Source organism: Simochromis diagramma, unplaced genomic scaffold, assembly GCF_900408965.1.
Source record: "Simochromis diagramma unplaced genomic scaffold, fSimDia1.1 OVJJ01000553.1, whole genome shotgun sequence".
NCBI lineage: Eukaryota > Metazoa > Chordata > Actinopteri > Cichliformes > Cichlidae > Simochromis > Simochromis diagramma.
Genome location: NW_024387095.1, coordinates 2,767,065 through 2,786,637, shown reverse-complemented (window position 1 = coordinate 2,786,637; position 19,573 = coordinate 2,767,065). Strand labels below are relative to the sequence as shown.

Sequence of the window (19,573 nt, the reverse complement as noted above, 5' to 3'; positions counted from 1 at the left end):
TTGTCTGATTAGGCCTCTCCTCTGCTAATGTAAGTTGCACTTTGACTGTATGCATGGTGCTGGTAGTTTTTTGAAAGATTTTTCAATTAATTATATGACTAACAAGGAAACCAATCATGTGCATTTATTTTACTTTTGGTATGTGACATCCTTTATTTCTTTCTTATTTATTACTCATTAACAGATCTGCAACTTATGGATGGAGCTTGCTAACCAAATTGGCTATAGTTAGTTAAAAACTCCACTCATTTTTTTGTGCATAAGACACAAAAAATGCCTGGAGAACGACAGCAGGGAGAGAACAAACTTTAGATGACAGAGAACTGGATGCTGTGCTTGTTGAGGCGGTCGACTAGTGTGGTCTTTGCAAACGCAGCTCCTGGAGTATATACTCAAAACAAATTGCCCAGTTTATAGCATCATACTAAAAATACTGTATGTATGTAATTATAAAGGCTGTAATTGCCAAAAATGCTCTGGATACTTTCTGGATGAACTGTAAAATCTCTTCTCCCAGAAATGTTTCATTGTGGTCAGTGCAACTACTTGTAGCAAATGATTGAGTGCAACAAGATTAAGAGTGTAACTGGAATTACGTGACCTATATGACAATATGTTTTGAGCTCACTAGCTGAATTGGCAAAATAGCACAACAAAGATCCTGCATATAGAGCTTAGTTTAGGCTTAGGCTTTAGGTTATGGTGGGCAAGTTCAAGCAGAGTCAAGTTTTAAGGCCTGCTAAACGAGTCCTTGCACCACAGTGCCGACTGCGGTCTTCTGCAATGTTGTGATTTGATTGTGGTTTGCTATTAAAGCTCTCTTTGCTCATAATGGCTCTTCTTTATCCACTATAATATTATTCAAATGAGAGCCCAATGGCACACTTCTCTAGGGTATAGAAAAATCCACCCAGGCTTCAGATTAGTTCGAGGGCCCCATGAGAAATAGGCTGGCTAAATGGAAAGCCGTTAAGTTTTTAATTTCTATACTTTCTGAAAGAGTAAGAAGAGAAGGGAGAGCTGTTACAATGGAGGAGAATCTTAATATAGAAATATAATGACATTTGAGCAAGTTGTGAGCAGTGGTGCCTGTCTGCGTGCAAATAAAAAGATCAATTTGGAGGGAAATGATTTGTTATGCTAATTTGTATTTTGTGAAGTCTCAGCTGAGATAGGTCCCTAATTAGTAGGAGAAACGGCAGCAGCAAATAGCCTAAAACAAATGTGCTTTTAGCTTAATCCATGCACATGTACACAGCTTTACAGATGGCTTGAAATGATAAGATTCAGTGGGAATGATGTCACCTTTACATTTGCTGTTTTGCCACCAATGACCAGTTATTACCAATAGGTGGCAATCTGTCCTTGTCACTCAATGTGTGCTGTGCTGGAGCATATCTGAGGAACTTTAATGTATCCCAACTGAGATTTTTATAGCCATGTTTCAGGGAGAATAGGTGAGGACATGGAGAGGGGGAAAAGCCAGAGAATGGTTCAGAGGAATGAAGGAAAGACGACAGGGGTGCTGAGTGGTCAAAAACTACACCGTCTCCACCTGCTACACCTTCTGCCAGAGTAAGACCTAACCCCTTTGGTGTTTTAAGATTCCTCATGAGGGACTAACCCTCAATGAATGCCTCGCCTCTTTGTGATTCCTTGTCACACTGTATGTCAGAAGTTCGTCTATTCTGCATAAAGGTTAGCGGCAAGGACGCAATGGGTATAAGTCGTTTTGGCTTGTTCCTCATTAAAAGGCTACAATCAAATGAGGACTCGGGGGCACAGAGATATGGCTTATGATTGCATATTTTAATGAGGCAGTGGTTGTGCCTGCACAGCTGGCTGGCACAACACACCAGGGTCTCAGTCAAAGCCCATGCAAAACAAACAACGCCAGTCAACCTTATGCCTCTGGATGCCTCTCTGTGTGAAGTCAACTCAACTCAGCACAGGCGGGGTCTTAAAAGTCTTCTCCTTGGCGTTGCTGGCTCCCATGTTACTGCACTGACCTGAAAGCAGACAGAGGGCAAAGCAATATAGCCAGTGTCTGCTTGAAAATAACAGTCTAGTAACTCCACTTACAAGCAATTATGCAAACACTGAATCTCTGGTTCCTATTTTTAATGTGGAAGGAGAGACACCACACGGCTTTCAAACCACACGGAGAACTGCCAATCCCACATGGGATGTTAATAAGACTATTTTCTGCCACTGACTATAAAAGTAAGACTTTGAATTCGAAGTGAACTGTAGGGAAGGGCACTCGAAATTGCATTTTTTTGGGGGATTTTTTTTCAAGCACGTAGCAGTATACTTGATGAAGACTCAGTACATCTTAGATTTCTTTCGGAAGGATTCCCTTTGTATTACATCAGCATATCTAATTGTCTATTTAACCTTTTATTCATCAGAATTTGTAATGAGATGCAAAGTAAAACCTATCTTTACCTACTATAGAATTGTTCTTTTTTCAAGTGTGTCAAAGGCCTGCGGTAAAGGTTAAAATAGTTGAGACATTCTCCTCACAAAGATGCTGTTAACAGTGAGGGGCCAAAAAAACCTGCTCTTTAGGCTTTACGCTCTCACAGGAAGGGCTGCATGTTCTCCAATGAGTACATATGCACGATGACGTAGACTGTTAGGAGAAATGCAGCACGAGTTCTCGCCTACATTCAAACATTGACATGAATGAATATTGACAGAGATAAGGTGGTTTGTCATTTATGTCCTACACAGAGCTATACGTATCAGAGATATATGTTTAACCTGATGAAATGAGACAAAAAAACAAAACAAAATTGTATAACAAAATATGCACTGATCAAATACATCTCAAAGGCCTTACTCACAGTCTCTCTCCTGACTAAACCCAGCATACTAGAATGAGTTGTATTTACATCCAAAAGATAATATTATGTACAGTCAATCACTGTAGGGATTATATCTTTAATATTACATTATCGTTCACCATCGCAAACAACGTTCCACGGCAGATACGCCAGCGCAAAACATGATATGGCAGTAACATGCTATGCTGATTAAGCCATCTGTTATCTTCATATCGAACATATCGGGCAAACGTTAACTTCCTTACAGCTGTATTCTGAACACAAGTAAATTAGATTAAGATCTGGGAAGATTAGAGCTTTGCTATACAGTATGACACATTTAGCTGATACGGTTTTATCTAGAACATCGGTTAATGACAAAAAAAAAAAAAGACAATGTGACTTATTACCTCCTGACAAAGATGACTGATTAAGTGTTTTTCGCATTACAACCATGAAGGTTGAGGACCTTTCTGTTGAGGACACATTCAAACTACAGTCTAATTAATTCAGCATTAACACATAGCTTGTAACAGGAAAACTGCATTTATTATATTTCTTGCAAACAATCACTTATAACATTTGCAATTTTACAGTATTTCAAAAACATTTTAAAAACACATGAAATGTACTGGGTCAGGCAAAGTACTGAAGTAAAGCTCTGGTGTTTTAGTGCACTGGCTCTTTTGCTGTCAGCTGTTAGTTATATTCATGCAGGTGTACAATATGGCCACTGTAACGTCACACTTCTCATTTTCAGCTAATTCCTTCCCTTTTCACCCTCCACAAAGTACAAACAAATTGAATTTTGAAATACGCAGGGCACGTTATGTCCTTGTTTATGTAATTCCTGCGTGCCTGTATGGCAAAACGACACGAGCAGCACAGAAGAATGGGTGTCGCTCGACTGGAAAGAGGTTAATGACTGTAATGTGTCTGAAAATGTGGGTTGTTACTTACAGCTTGCTGTTGTTAGCCTGCTCCTAGCCATGTTGGCTCCCATGGGATGCGCTTACAATATTACCCACACCTTTTCCTGACCCACCTGCTTTTTGCTCATATCACATAGGTAAATTTTGCCTGAAGAAATCGAGTGTGAGGGCACCTTTACTGTTTCGTTACATTGCATGCCACTACATTTTGCTGCCACAGCTCCCTCCATCACCTTGACCTTCTCTGTTAAGCTTTTAGTGTACTCAAATAGGTTTTGTTTTTTCAAGAGTAGTTTTGTTAAAGGAGGGTTAGTTCTCCTACAGTATAGTTTTCCTCTCATACACCAAGAGTTTTTACCACAAAATGAAGCTAGAGTATGCAACTGTTCGCAAATAATACATGTTCAAGTTTTCGTGCATTTGTTTCTGCCTGATATACTCGGAAGCTACCAAATAGCTGTTTCTCCTACATGCACAGATGTACATCAATATTAATTTCACACACACAGTTACACAATAACTACGGATCAAAAACACAGGGCTGTGTTTTTTTTAAATCTGAAAACATTACCATGAATGTCTTAGTGATGCTCTTGAAATGAAGCACATAACACACATTTTCTGTTGATACAAATCTGCCTAATAATATCATAATTCATCTCACCCTCGTCATCTACTGTTTGAACTGTTACCATCAGGGAGATATGGCACAGAACAATTAAAACAAAGACAATCAGAGCAAAAAAAAAAACCAAAAAAAGAAAACCAAAACAGGTTTTATCACAGAGCTATACAAGCTTTAAATGCTGCAATGTCCACTTGAATGTGTTCTGTGCATTTTGGCAGAATGGAGCAAGGTTGTTTTTGTCTGTTTTTGCCTCTTACATAATTTTATAACATTTGTATGACTGCACTGTTGAAGTTGCACTTAATTTTGCTATAAATGTTACAATGTCAATAATACATATAATCATATATAATTATATATTTAGACATATATAATTCTATGTCATTACATACAAGGAGCTTGGAAAGAAGTGACTGCACATCTTTAATTTCTTGAAGACCTTTCCCCTCTCATCCAAGAGGCTTCAGTTTATTAACTTCAGTTGTAAACCCAAATGGTGGAGAGTCCCAGGTATTTAAATGCTAGCGGGTGTTTTCCCCTAAGGAGGTTCTTTGACCCACTATTTATCATTTGACCCATCACATCAGCCAAGGTGTGAAAAACAATACCTGGAGCTCCCCATTATTTGGTTATAGAACTGAACTTGATGAGAGGTGAAACATCACCTAGTCACTTTCTTTCTGAGCTCCTTAGAGTACCATGACCTGGGTGACTGAGAACCTACACAGATATTCTGTTATATTAGTCACACAGGCCTAGAAAACAGCTAGCAACCCAGTATTCTCTAACAGGGTGTCCCCAACGACAATGGAAGTTCCGTAACTGGTTGTCGAGTGGTTGCTGGATCTTTAGGTTGAAACGGTTGCAAAGAAGGTAAGGTGTAGCGATTGCTTTGTTGGCCATCTGATCACGAAACACAAGGGAAAAAATGTGTATTTCTTGAACAGATCGTGAATTGTTTCTAGAGGTTGTTAACGGTTGCTGCGAATTAAGTCATTCTCTGCAGTCCCTTAGCAAACATTCAGCAACATATCTGTGTGACTGGGGCCTAAATACATAGTTTCTTTTTTTTTTTGACATGAGAAAAATACTCCAAAGCAGTTCTGTTAGTGGCAAGCGTACTGAATAGTAAAAGTAGCCAAGTGAAATATTGTGTTTTTTTGCATAGATGGCCACAACTTTCATTATAGACAGCATGTCTGTGCAATTAATCTAGAAAATAATACAAAATGTGTTTCGTGCCTGCCCATGTATAAAGCAAATCAAGTGTTTTTGGTGCCTGTTTTTTGCAGTAATATACCTGAGTAGTTCTGGTGCCTAACTGCAACCAAAGAGTAAATAAAAATCCATCTGAAGCTCGATGAAAGAAAGTGTAAAACCTATGGAGCAGAATGATCTATGCCATCTCCAACCAGCTCAACCTCAAAAATGGACTTTTTCATGCTCCACAGACAAATTTGTCTGCATGTTTAAGAGTAAATTAAATTTGACCAGCATTTCACAAACTGCGTTGCATTATCAAATGTTACTGACTTGATGATGCTTTTAATATTCTGACTTAAACAAACTCATTCTCTACCAGTTGTAATGAAAACTTTTTTTTTTCCTTAGATAGCCCTTGCTTTAAATCTGTACTAGACTTTTTTTTCAGTAACTCACATGAACCCAGCAGCACACTTCAGGATATTCTTTGCTGTGATTAAGGGCATTTCAGTGCCACTGACACTGCCTCGGCTGTTCTTCATGCTTACTGTATCGCTAGTATGTTAGGTAACTTTCACTTGCTTACTGCATTTATTAAAAGCGCCATTTCATCCCAAGATGTCAGAGTAGAAACTAAAACTCGGTGAAACTATAATTCAGTACTCCATAATCCTCTGAGCCTTTCGGACCAGGTTGTCAAGCCTTTCACTGTTGCAATTTTATGATTTCTAAGAAGTGACCCTGTATGTGTCAGTTTGCCTTTACATGCTTTGCTTGATGGAGCAATTAAGTGAAAAAATGCTTGTCACTTCCAAGCTGACTGGTCAATAAGGCTTGGAAACAAATCTTAGTGGACAGCGTGCTGACACTTATGACTGTAGTGGAGCTATAGCTCACACTACAGCACTGCCACCTAATTCCAAGTCATGACCAGAGCATACACAGACAATGGGGGGGGTGGAGGACTGTCATTGTCATCCATGCGCCACACAGTATCTCCATATAATGAGCAGTGGTGAGTTGCTTGTCTCCACACCATTGAATGTTTCTGGCCTGGGCACAAAAGTCAGTTAAAGTAGTGACAGGACTTGAGGGTACTGGATGAATGCCTGAGCAGCTGCTGTGACCCCATGTATTTGACAGTTTTCTTTTCTTGCAGAGGAAAAATGGGGCATGTGAACTAGGCAGTTCCTTTTAGATTGTCTTCATAAGATGGCATGGGTATGTGTAGTATATATACAACTGGAATTCCCCACAACACAATGCCATCTATTAAAAAAGCGTTTTGTATTGTTCGACCAGGCTTAAAACTTGAAACTGAAAATCTTGATTTCCATATGAGGTGTGCAAGTTGAAACAGACAGTGAGGGAGCAGACAGGGAAGCAGAGAGAATGTGATTGGATCATCATGTAACATAATACTAAGATCAGCTGACATTGTCATTCTAAGGTAGCTGTGCGCTGAAGATAATGAGGAAATGAGAGCAGTAGGAACATCATCGGCTAATGAGCACATTGAAACCGTCTGGTGGACAGGTAAGGAATGTCAGGTCTCCAGGGAAGTGCATAAAAAAAGTATAGTGAACAATGAAGAACATTAAATTCCAGTGTTCTGAAGATAAATACTACATAATAACCTATAAACCTCTATGATCTTGAAACTCCTCATTTCAAAAATTTTTTCTAAATAACTTTAAATTTTGATTAGTGATTCATTATAATTTACTCGTGAATAGTTAGAGAACAAAAACATCCTCGGCCATTAGTAATTAGAGATTAAGTATCGGAATTTCAGGAGCGGGACCACGCCTCCAAACACGCTCCTTCTGGTTCTCATCTATATAGGTTCCCCCACTTCTACAAGCTGTTCATTCTCTTTTACGTGCCCCACCCTCACTCCGCTTTGCAATTCTTTAACTTCTTCACTTCTATTTAGTAAATGGGGATCTGCCAGGCCCGGGAGCCGCCGCCAGTCCCCTTCGAGGCCTTCCCTAAACCGCAGCTCAATTCATGTCCAAGACATTCACCTTTACCACTAAAACGCTGTCAAACCTCAAATGAGGACGTGGACCCAGCTAGTGAATTAGCTGGTGAGTCTAACACTCAACTAACTTTCTTTATCAAGGTGTATGACATAAATGACAATCAACCACATAAACATAAGATTTTGATTAATATTTAATGAAGTTTTGAATTATGTACAACAATACGGTCTCTATATGTGTTTTGTGCTGTTGCCTCACATTATGAAGGTCCCGAGTTCAGCTCCACCATCTGGCTTGATTTGCATGTTCTCCCCATGTTTGAGTGGGCTCTCTCCAGGCACTCTGATTTCCTCCCACATTCCAGCATTAGGTTAACTGGTGAATCCAAATAGCCCATAGGTGGGAATAGTTGTCTGTCTATCTGTGTTTTTATATATATATATATATATATTAGGGGTGCAACAATACTCATATCGATATTGAACCGTTCGATACAGTGCTTTCGGTTCGGTACGCATATGTATCGAACAATACAAAATTTTTAATTTATTTTATCAACTTTCCTTCTGACGATGCTGTCTGTGTTGAGCGCTCAGTGGATCTGCGCTCGACAGTGCAACCTAGGCGGAGTAGTCGAACGCAGATTCACTGAGCGCAGGGTAAGCTAGCGAGACAGAAGTTAAGCTCTTGTTGCAACATGGCAAATTGAACCTCCCCCACCCTAATTCAGATCTGGTGTTTGGAACAATTTTGGTCTTCATGTGAAGTATGACCTTGAAGGTAAGCGCGTCATGGACAAAAGTAAAACAGTATGTCGGATGTGTCATGCAATGCTCAATTACATTGGTGGGAACTAGTGCGTTAGCGCAGTTTGCTCGTTAACGTGTTGGCCGTCCAGCCCCACGCACGGGGCGATCGGCGGTAGCTCGTTAACGGAGATTTGCCGTGTTGTGGCGTTAACGTAATTTCAACGAGATTTGCGCTGACAGCACTAGTGGGAACACAACGAATATGACTGCATATTTACTCCGACATCATCCTAGTGCAAAGACAAGTGGAAGCAGACAAAAACAACAAGCACGCATGCTACAAACTTTACCCGAGTCATTTAGACAGCCGTTAGCACATGATTCTCCTTATGGGGACCTGTTATGTTTAAAATGCTGCTGAGAATATAGCCCAGAAGAAGCGTATAGTATAGCTTTTATTTTGGAAAGAGACATTTCTCTGTAATAAACTCTCTTTTCCAAAGATGAGTGATTTCTCGATCAGATAGATTTATTATTTTATCCCTTTTGTTTCAGCAACATTAAATTTAAAAACTGTACTTTTGAGTTAAAATGTATATTTATAATTTTAATAAATGACAAATGAAAAAAGCATGAACATTTTATGTATCGAAAAAATATTGAACCGCGACACAAAAGTATCGAACCGAACTGAACCGTGAATTTTGTGTATCGTTGCACCCCTAATATATATATATATATATATATATTTATATATTTTATTTTATTGTTTACTCTATTTAATTTGTAAAATATGTATACACACACACACACACACACACACACACATACATATATATACACACACGTAGATATACATATTTATTTAGTATGCACATTCAGTAACATGCATACACTCTTATATTGTACATATATTTATTCATATAATTCTCAGATTTCGCCATCCTTATATTTTGCTTGTTCTTATGTTATTGTATTTTTGCACAACTCTGTTGCTTGTGAAGCTCGCACACAAGAATTTCACTCACATGTACTGTACCAGTGTACCTGCACATGTGATGTGACAATACAAGGGATTTGATTTGATTTGTGTTACCCCATGACAGACTGGTGATTTTTCTAGAGTCTACCATGCCGCTTGCCCTGTGGTCACTGGGACAGGCTCCACTGCTGCCACGACAATGACAAGCACATGAGATTGAATGTAGGATCTTTGCTAACTGAGCTAGCTAGCAGCTAACAATTTGACTTGATCCACAAAACCATGTCAGATGAATGTAAATATTTGGTTTGTTTGAAGATTTTGATTGATGGTATGAATTCATGTAGTGTGCATTCTTATTTTTTAAAACAAATATAATAGAATAGGATAGAATAACTTTATTATTCACATCAATGGAAAATTGTCTGTGGTTCACCAAGCCATAAACAAATCATCAACACACATTCATACATACACACATACAAAACTTAAATACAACAACAATAAAAACACATCACATCATCTCTTATTCAGTATACCAATTGCTCTTAGCACAAATGATCCCTTCCACACCTTCTAGCTAGAGACGTCTTAGATGAAACTTTATTAATCCCTTGGGTGGGTTCCTCCAGGAAATTCGGTTTCCAATAGCACAGCACCGACAGAAGTTACAAAATGTGAGCAGAAATATACCATATATACATATATATAAATACAGAGACATATATAAATACAGAGTATACAAAAGGGATAAATAGAATAAATAGGAATAAGAATACAAGGGCATTGCACATTTCAAGTATTGTGAGTCTATTGCACCGTTGGATATTAACAATTAAAGTATTGCACAGTGAAAAGGCACTACAGCTTAGTTGTTCCCCCCTCCTTTGTCCTCCTGTTTCCCCTCCCTCTCCCATCCAGAGAGAAGTTAGACAGTTTGATGGTGTGTGGGACAAAGACGTTTTTAAGTTCTTTACTTTGGGAGAAGCAACCTGTCACTGAACAGACTCCTCTGGTTGTTTATGGCCATGTGCAGAGGATGCCCAGCATTGTCCACAATGTCCAGCAGTTTCTTTAATGTCCTTTTCTCTGCCACTGTCACCAGAGTGTCCAGCTTCATGCCGACCACAGAGCCAGTCTTCCTGATCAGTTTTTCCAGCCTGGATGAGTCCTTCTTTGCTGTGCTGCTCCCCCAGTACACCACAGCATAGAACAGTACTCCATAAACCACTGACTGGTAAAACATCCTCAGGAGCTTCCTGCAGTTGTTAAAAGACCTCAGCCTCCTGAGGAAATACAGTCTGGTTTGGCCTTATAATGGTCTATAATGGTCTTATAATGTCGTCCTGAGAGCATTAATTCAAATTCAGAATAAAGAGGGTGCTCACGGTCAGCAACAATAGACTGGTCTTCCTTCAAAACAGCCTGATGATACAGCTCATCCAATAATTTGTCCAGTGGTTCTGACAATCCTTTTCAATTTGTTCGTAATTGCCACAGTTAGGTTACCATACCAGACTGAAATATTGAACATAAGGATGCTTTCAATCAAGCCGACATAAACTCTTTCCAAAACATTGTGACCAGCTCAAAAGCCTTTTAACATCCTCATAAGAAACAATCTCTGATTAGTCAACATTAACCTTAAAATTAAACTTGTCATCAATATATGTTCCCAAATACTTAAAGCTACTAATGACTTCCACATACTGACCAGAAAGTGAAAGACCTGTTATGGGGCCTTGGAAAGTTATTTAGAAGCAGTGATTCTGATAACAGGTCAGGTAAAGCGCATACATTCTGAAAGCTATTGATACATTTAAACACAGAGACCAACAGAATACAGCACAAGCACATGAACACAAGTTGAACTGAGTCAGGAACCATACGAAGAGCACATGAATGCAGGGTTAGTCACCAGTGCTTCAAAAAGAATGCTTGTCATACTCCCACAATGATAATAAAATAATGGCTTTGCGTGTAGAAATCCAATTAGTGCTGACTGTAATCCCTGAGGTATTTTACATAGTTAAGTCCATTGGGTAAATGTTATTTTATGTTATGCTCTAATTGACACTGATTGTTGTCGTAGGTTGAACTGCCATTATGTAATAATATTTTTCTGTTGTTCAAACGGTGTCATTTTAGATTTTGACCTACGGTACCATTAAATCTGTTCAGGGAATACCCCCTTTAGATTTTCTAACCTTTCAAGGAGAGCCACAGCTTAGAAATTGGCTCCACATCCTCAGTAAGCACTTCACCACCTGTAAGTAACATCCTCTGTGGAATAAATGTGCAAAAACCCAGTAAGTGAGATGGGTTTGAGTGGAGAAATGAAGGGTTTTGGATGATGAAAATAGAAATGCTAATGTGTAATGTCTAATTGCTATTTGCTTAAATTGGCTGACACAAGCACCCATCTGCCGAAGGTGTGCAATGCTGCAAAGTGCTTGCTAATTAAAATACTTGAAAGATAATTTGGGGAATTGAAAATTATTTAATGCTCATTTGTTTAATTCCAGTGGATTAGGAGAAAACGGCATGAAAACATGAGCTGTGTTATTATTGGATGCTATTGTGCATGTAAGAAGAAAGGTAACAGAGGAAGTTGGGGTGAAAAGGGATAGATGGTGGAGAGAAATGCACAATATTTATGAAGCACTGCCAGGTTAATGTCATGCAACATTTATTGATGCAGTAATGTTTAATTTAGCATACGCTCCTGTAATAAGCCATTAGGTGTTGTGCTATGATTAAGAGTTTGGTGCTGCTGTAATGACAATCAGATGCCCTTGAATATCTCACTAACACCGTGTCTGCTGCGTTTAGAGGCAGAAAATAAACATAAATCAAACGGAAAATGGACTTAGATGCAGTGCAGTTGTGCTGGCTATCGATACCACGAGGATCTGTCATTCAGTGACTGGCTATAAAATATTCAAAATTTCAGGCAGGAACATCATTGGATTAGCTTTGATAATGGATGCCATAAAATCCAGCAGCGCCATTTTAATAAATCTGTCACATTGTCAGAGGGTTGAAATTATAAAAGCATCCTGTAGAGCAACAGAAGAATTCTTTCTGGCCAAAACTCTCACTCACACACAACAAAGAGAGGTCTTGGTTACGACGTTATAGTTAGATTTGTGGAGGATCTAAGTTTACCACCTATCACAGCCTTACAGCAACAACAAAATGACCAGTGTCAGCTCAAGGAGGGTTGACCTTGCAGATAAACCAGCAGACTTTCCAGCGTTGGCTGTGATTGCATGGCAGTGTGTAAATGGCCCGGTGTCCTTTTGTCCTCTGTGATAAATGCCCTTCATTTGCTTTTAGTTGACCTGACAGATTGTATATGTTTCAGTTGTCTCTGCTGGGATATTCCGGAGCATCTCTTTTGACACTCAGAATGGCTGACAGTGATTTACATCAGGATTAAAGAATAGATTATCATATCAGACACTGAGACGGGTCGCTGAAATAACTCAAGGAAAACAGAGCTGGATCAGCTGGATATGATTCTATGCTATGCTATGACAAAAAAAAGGGACACATTTCAGTATCTCCATCCATATGGATGGAGATACTGAAATGTGTCCCTTTTTTTTGTCTGCTCTGCAAGAAGGCTTTCTGTTGGAGGCAAGCTGACCCAAAGCTATTTCTAGAAGGACTTTAAAGTTTGTTCTGATCATCATTTTCAATGGCTGTCACTGCAACAGCTCAATCACTGCATAAGGATAGGACTCCAAGGGGTCACATTGTTAGCATCGATTTCCTCGCCAATGACACGACAATAAATGGCCATTGTGCAGAGAAGCCACCATTGTTGCTTAAGGGAGTTGTCCTTCTCCTTTTTGGGTCTTTTGTATTTAAGAAGCATGCCCAAACAAAAAAGAAAAAAAAAAAGCCACTGGTTTGATGATGGCATCTTTGTGTAATGAAGTACTAAATTTATCTTATAGATCCTTATGCATCTTCCACGGTGTAATTGCAACAACGTAACAATAATGCTGCTTGATTTACGTCAATAACTCATCCATTACATTTAGGTCTGGCAAATTAGCACAAAGGAGGACTGCAGAACAGATGAGCTGAGAGATGGAGAACATATGCACTGTAAAATTGCCCCATTATTAAAGTTACATCAGAGGGACATTATAAACAACCCCTGCCAGGGGATTTATTAGTCCCGAGAAAAACAGCAGAGGGTAGTAGCAGGAACAATGTCCTTTCTCACTCCTTCAAAAGCCATTACTGTGCTGGTTTGTGTAGCTGCATGAAGCAATAGAACCACGCAGGGACACAACGTGTGGAGAAACTTTAAAAATGGACTTTAAAAATGTGCCATTTGGGATACTGTGCCTCGTTTTCAAATTTATATAATAAATGACATGTCTTGGAGATTGAGAGTCTGTTGTGGTGAAGCCAAAGCTGAGCATGAAGGTGTTGCTTCACTGGTCGGTGTGTGTTTCTAGTCTCACCTTTGGGCCATGAACTGTGGAAGGGGATCTGGGCTCACTCTTACATATACTAGGTTAAGGCCCTTGGTCAGAACACAGAAAATGCCCCTCCGCAACAAATGGAGCCAGTTGAGGTGGTTGTCTCTTAGGTGAGGTGTTTCAGGTTAGAGGGAGGACCCTCTAGTGTGAATCCAGGAGAGGGAGGAGTAATATTTATTTCGGGTGGCTTGGAAACGCCTGAAGAAATGCCTTTTATGAGAAAGAGGTTTGGGGATCTCTGCTTAGACTGCTGCCCTGGGACTTGGACCCTGACAAGCTTTTGAAAATGAATGAGGGTATAGATGAATGGACTATGATTTACACATCATATTGCATTAAATAAAAGTTGAAATGATTCAACATGGATTCATTAGGAATGTTTACTGAAGTATTAAATCAAGTTTGAAGTCATTTATTTATAGAAGTCAAAAAATGCCCTGCTCGAACCATTAAGGCAACACACCAAGTTACCCCCTGCTGGTCATTAGAGATAATACAGGAGAATTTTAGCACTTCTAATTGACTTCATTTTTTAGGCCCTGTCTTTATACAGTTTATATAGTTAAGGGTTCTTTTGAGGGCCAGACCTTTGTCTTTTTTGATCTTCAAGTTATTTTCAAAGCCCAAAGTTATCCTGTTACGGTGTGTTTCCTTCACACAAAATCAGAGGATGGAGCATAGCTCTGAAGAATGAAGCATCTTTGCTTCTCTTGAGTTAATCGAATACTACTATAAAAATGGATTACTGAGATCTAGTACAAAATATTATATAATTCTTCATTTTCAAATGTTAGTAAATTTTACACTTTGTGATTTCCTGGTTTAAATATCATGCATTTCTTCAGTAATGTGTATATACATGTTTTACCACAAAGGTTTTTAGTATGTTTAGAAAAAAAAGTCATAATTAAATGCAGATATAAACCCTATATATAAGTAGCCATCATGGTAATGTTTTGAAACGGGGGACAAGTGCATTTTAATGAGAAAACTGACATGATTGCCAGGCTCATTGTATCTTAATGTATGATTCATAATGACCTAAAGTGACATGGAACCTCGATCTTCTCTGACAGCTAAGAAAGCAGTTGTGGCATAACCCAGGGAAAGACAATGACCCCACTAACTTCAACACAGATTGGCAGCACATGCTTCCCAAGGTCGACAGACCACTAGAGCAACAGCAAAGGTTATTTCATTGTATTTAGCCACTGACTACATTGCTTTTCGCACAGGCTCTAGGCTGCTTTCAACAAGCCTGTCCTGCTGAATTCCTTTGAAACGTTTTCCGAGTGCAGTCTGACATTTGTTGTTTTCTCGGGGAATTTAATGCTGTTTCCCTTTTTCACTACCACAAGTGTCTTGTGTAGATTAGAAAAAGCACAGGCTAACAAAACCGAAAACCACTCCAGTCCAAAATGTAAGGGCAAATTCCCCATCACTTCATTGTGCTGTCACTTTGACAGGGCATAATACTTATTAAGCTGACAATGCCATAATGACTTGAGCCTCAAAGAGAAAAGCATTTCATAAGGGCCTGAGCTGTGGCATTGGTTAGAGCAGTTGTGGAGATAGTTAGAGTGAGCTTTTTCTGACCTTGTGAGGGGTTTTATTAGTAGAAGTATATATAACTTAACTTATATATATATAAGTTATAAGTTATAAGTTATATATACGTCTATATAACTTTTGTCAGCATAAAGTTATTGTGCTTGTTCCTGTAACAGGATGATATCCTGACTCGGCACTGTCTGGAACACACACCTTTCTCTGGTAAATTTCATCTCTTTATCCGATGAAGGGGGAGGGCAGACACCCAGAATACACTTCCCATGGTTAAAAGAGGGAGATTAGGGAGCTCTTCATGTGCACAGCTGTATGCACGAAAGTGGTTTTCTTATGTTGATGGAGTGAGACAATTTGTCAAGAATGACCTTATCCTTTTTGGCATTCGCATTCCATCAGAGTGGCGAGCACTGATGGAGCGAAGGATTCCAAAATGTGCTTTGTTAGGATGCCACTGGCTGACACCAAGCAGAAAAACAAGAACATTGCATCATCTCTTCTATCACTCAAAAGCATTTGAAGCTCTTAAATCATGTTGCAGTGCACCAAATTGCACTGACAACCACAAGTAAATTGCAACTGAGTTTTAAATGGATTAATGTGTGTAAGAAATGCTCTTTTCCAACCAAATTGGCAAAGGCTTCACAAATTACAGGAATGCATTTCACTTCTGAAGAGATCACATTAGGGCTAAAAAAAACAATACACAGCACAGTTTCCAAAAAGTTTGCAGGCTATGTTAAAAGTAAATAAAACAGAAGGCAGTAATGCAAAATTGAACAACTGAAACCCTTTAATTAAGCCAAAAAAGACAACCATTAAAATGCTGAAGTGGAGAAACTGTACAGCTTTTTAAAAGCTGTCTAATCATTTCTGAGAATGATGCCCGTTTTACATAACTTGCTAATGCTGTATATAACAGTGAAACACTGAAAATACTGAAAATACAGTTTTTGCAGCATTAACCACACTTACACAGCCACTAACTATGTGGAATGTATTACATTGGAATGCAATTTAAAAGCAATTCAAAAATAACCTTTAACAACACAAAAACACAGTATCAAGAAAATAAAGAGAATTCCTTATTTTTACAGGACAAAGCCAAAATCCAGTCTTATGTTAATGAAGTGAAATCCTGAAGTGGCCCTATGTTAAAATAAAATGGCAATCACTGTATGGGTTCATGGAAACACTTTTGGAAATGAATGTAAGTGAACTCAATTTGTCACTGCATCCACAAATCCACAAAAGTGCCAATGCACTTAAAAAGTTGGCTTGTTTGGTTACTGACTGATCTAGTAGAAATTATGCCATTGGCTTTCATTTTTGAACCCTCTTAAGTCTGGGAGTTTCCTCTATTAAGTTTGTGGCAGTTTCGACAGACTTAATATCATATTAGTTTGGATTAAGTTATAACTGCAATGTTAGTTAACATTAGCGGCAGCTTTTTTTTCTTTGAGGCAGCAACCACAAACTTTGTAGAATGTGATTACATGTCACTGTGTTTGATCTGTTTGGTTATTTGGCTACGTGATCCTTGTTTGATTACACAGCCAACATCCAACTGCATATTTTCTACATAAAAGATGACAGTTTTGTTTGTTGGCAAAACTTTCATCTGCTTATTTTCCACCTTCATCTCTCAGAAAGAGATAGGTGCCACTCACTGTCAGGGCTGTGATGTTAAGGCCGAGCGAATAGTGACCCCGGCCGAGTCTCCAGACTCTGAACTTCAACATAGAACAAAAGCAGTGATGAGCAGACAGGCTGCAGGCCTGCCTGTTGCCGTTTCTAAAGTAGAAACACTGTGGTGATCGCTTTAATGTCTCTTTGTGCGGTCGGCTTTATGTCTATACCTAAATATTAAGAGAAAAATCATACCGTATGTATGTCCTCATTAGGGTAGGGATTTGTGGTGGTGCGTTGGACGGAAAATAGGTTTACATTTTTGAGACAATGTGTTTTTGGTCATTTTGTGGAGAAACATGGAAGTAATGTAATGAGTAGAGTAACAAATGACTTTCTCCTGGAAGTAATTAAGTAACATACTGCTTTGTTTTTAATAAAAGTGTAATATAGTACTTTTTTGAGTACTAACCCCAACAATAAGAGGGGGAATACCTTCAGCGTGCACGTTTGATTACACGGCATGTAGTTAATTAGCATGAATGTAATGTCTTTGATATGCTGCTTAGTGATGGTGGTGACTCTCAAAGCGGAGCCAATGAGAGCCCAGAGATATTGACAATGGAATTGCTGAATTCCTATTAATTAGGATCCTTATTTGCAATCGATTAGTGAGAAAACCAGACTATAGGAGTAGTCTGTCAGCTTATACTGTAGTTTAAAGCCCAGCATCTGTGATCTTACTGTTGAGTCCAATGAAAAATGATTTTGATTCATGACTGATTCATATTTGACTGCCTGCTTTTGCTTTTTGTTTGGGTGACTGTGGCTCAGGCGGCAGCCCAGGTCCTCAGGTAATCAGAAAGTACAATCCCTGGCTGCTCCAGTGTTCACGCCAAAGCACCTTGTACAAGGTACTGAACTCTGAGTTTCTCTTAGTGTTCATCGCTGTGTGTAAATGTTAAGCTGACAGCACAGATGTAGCGCTTGCGGGAATGAGACAAGTTGCGTAAAGCAGTTTTGAAAGATCGACTAGAGAAGCATTGTATAAGAACTAGTCCATTTAGCGTTTACTTTTTGTGCAGGCACAGATGTTAAAGCAGGTGGTCCATTGAACGTTGGTGGTTTGAACTCCTGTCCTTCCACTCTGTATTGTTAAAGGATTACAACAGCACATGTCTTAAGTAAATAAAGTCTGGATACTAAACGGATCTTGTTACAGTACTTACCTGTCACCTATTGAAAACAATTTGATGGAATGAAAAATAAGACACTGGTGACACAGGGCTTAGGAGCATTAACCAAGGTAAACAAGGGAAATTTGACAATCTCACCATGGGAATTCCACTAAAAAATATGGTACAAGGTTCCATTTAAATGTTTCCATCAACCAGTTGTTAGGTATAAACAACAGCAAGAGAATAATATTACACAACTTTAAATACAGAGTGCACACATAGATATATCTGAGAGTTACAGTTCCAACTAACAGTGGGCAACTAGGTGTAAAAGTATAAAGAGAGAATACAGGGACAAAGAAGCATGCATGCTGCAGTGATGGAAGTCCGCTGAAGATCTGCATTCTGTTGGCATGAGAGGTAATCCATGTAAGCTGTTTCAGCCTACACACATTTGCTTCTGCAAGTGGCTTTGCAACCCATTTATTTGCTCTATTTCATGCTGTTTTTTATAACTTCAGCAATATCGTGCATGTTGTCACTCATGCTTGTTCTGCTCCTTGGTTTTTGGCATCCCACATATGCACATGCAAGGTCCACCGCAAGTGATTTAGTATCCATGAGAGAAATACACTTATATAGGATGATTGGTTAAAGGGTGTCGATTTAAAGCACACCAACGCTTCACAATATTTATCAGACCAAAAAGATATGCACTAAACACTCCTTCTTCTACACAAAGGAGGCAAACTGTTCCACAGTTGAAATCCTATTATAAGCAAGAATGGAAAGAATTTTGGACACACAAATATTTTGATCAACAGTCATGAATTACATCCAGCCTGAGTTGGCCTTGTTCACGTAAAAATCAAGCAAACAAACAAACAAAAAACCCCAAAATCCAAAAACAAGCTGTTAATGACATCACTAAGCACACAGAAACAAAAGGTAATAAAAAGTAACAAGTGTTACGTTAGATTCCATAACCACAAGTCACTTCAAGTTCACTCAACTTGTGTATGTTGATAAAGATGGGATAAAATCTTTTAATATCAAGCATCAAAGTCAGCTAAGTCCCAATGACTATATGTAGCACTGTCTTTTCAGGAAGCCAGCAGTGCTCACACACTTTATACCCTGAAAGAAAGCATTAGGATTCCTGGGAGAGGGCTTCCTAATTAGAAGTATAGCTAACAACACACAATACAGCTGCTTTGGAGACAGTCTTCTTTTGTTTTGGCAGAAGCTGCCCTATCCCCTGAACCTCCCACCCTTACATCAAACTAATATATACAGGAATGGTCTGGAATTGGAAACTGTTATGCTTGAAGAAACTGTTTGCAGTATGTGAGCTTTTTGCACTACAATCAAATAATAGAAGTATCCTTATA

At 38.9% G+C, this 19,573-nt stretch overlaps 1 long non-coding RNA gene across 1 annotated transcript; it reads right to left on the bottom strand.

The window, feature by feature from the left end:
- Positions 1–277: 277 nt before the first annotated feature.
- LOC120742820 lies at positions 278–18,185 on the bottom strand. Its single transcript, XR_005697970.1, has 3 exons — positions 18,175–18,185; positions 4,200–4,206; positions 278–391 (listed from the first exon to the last, which is right to left on the bottom strand). It is a non-coding gene; the product is annotated as an uncharacterized LOC120742820 (long non-coding RNA).
- Between the last annotated feature and the right edge of the window lie 1,388 nt (positions 18,186–19,573).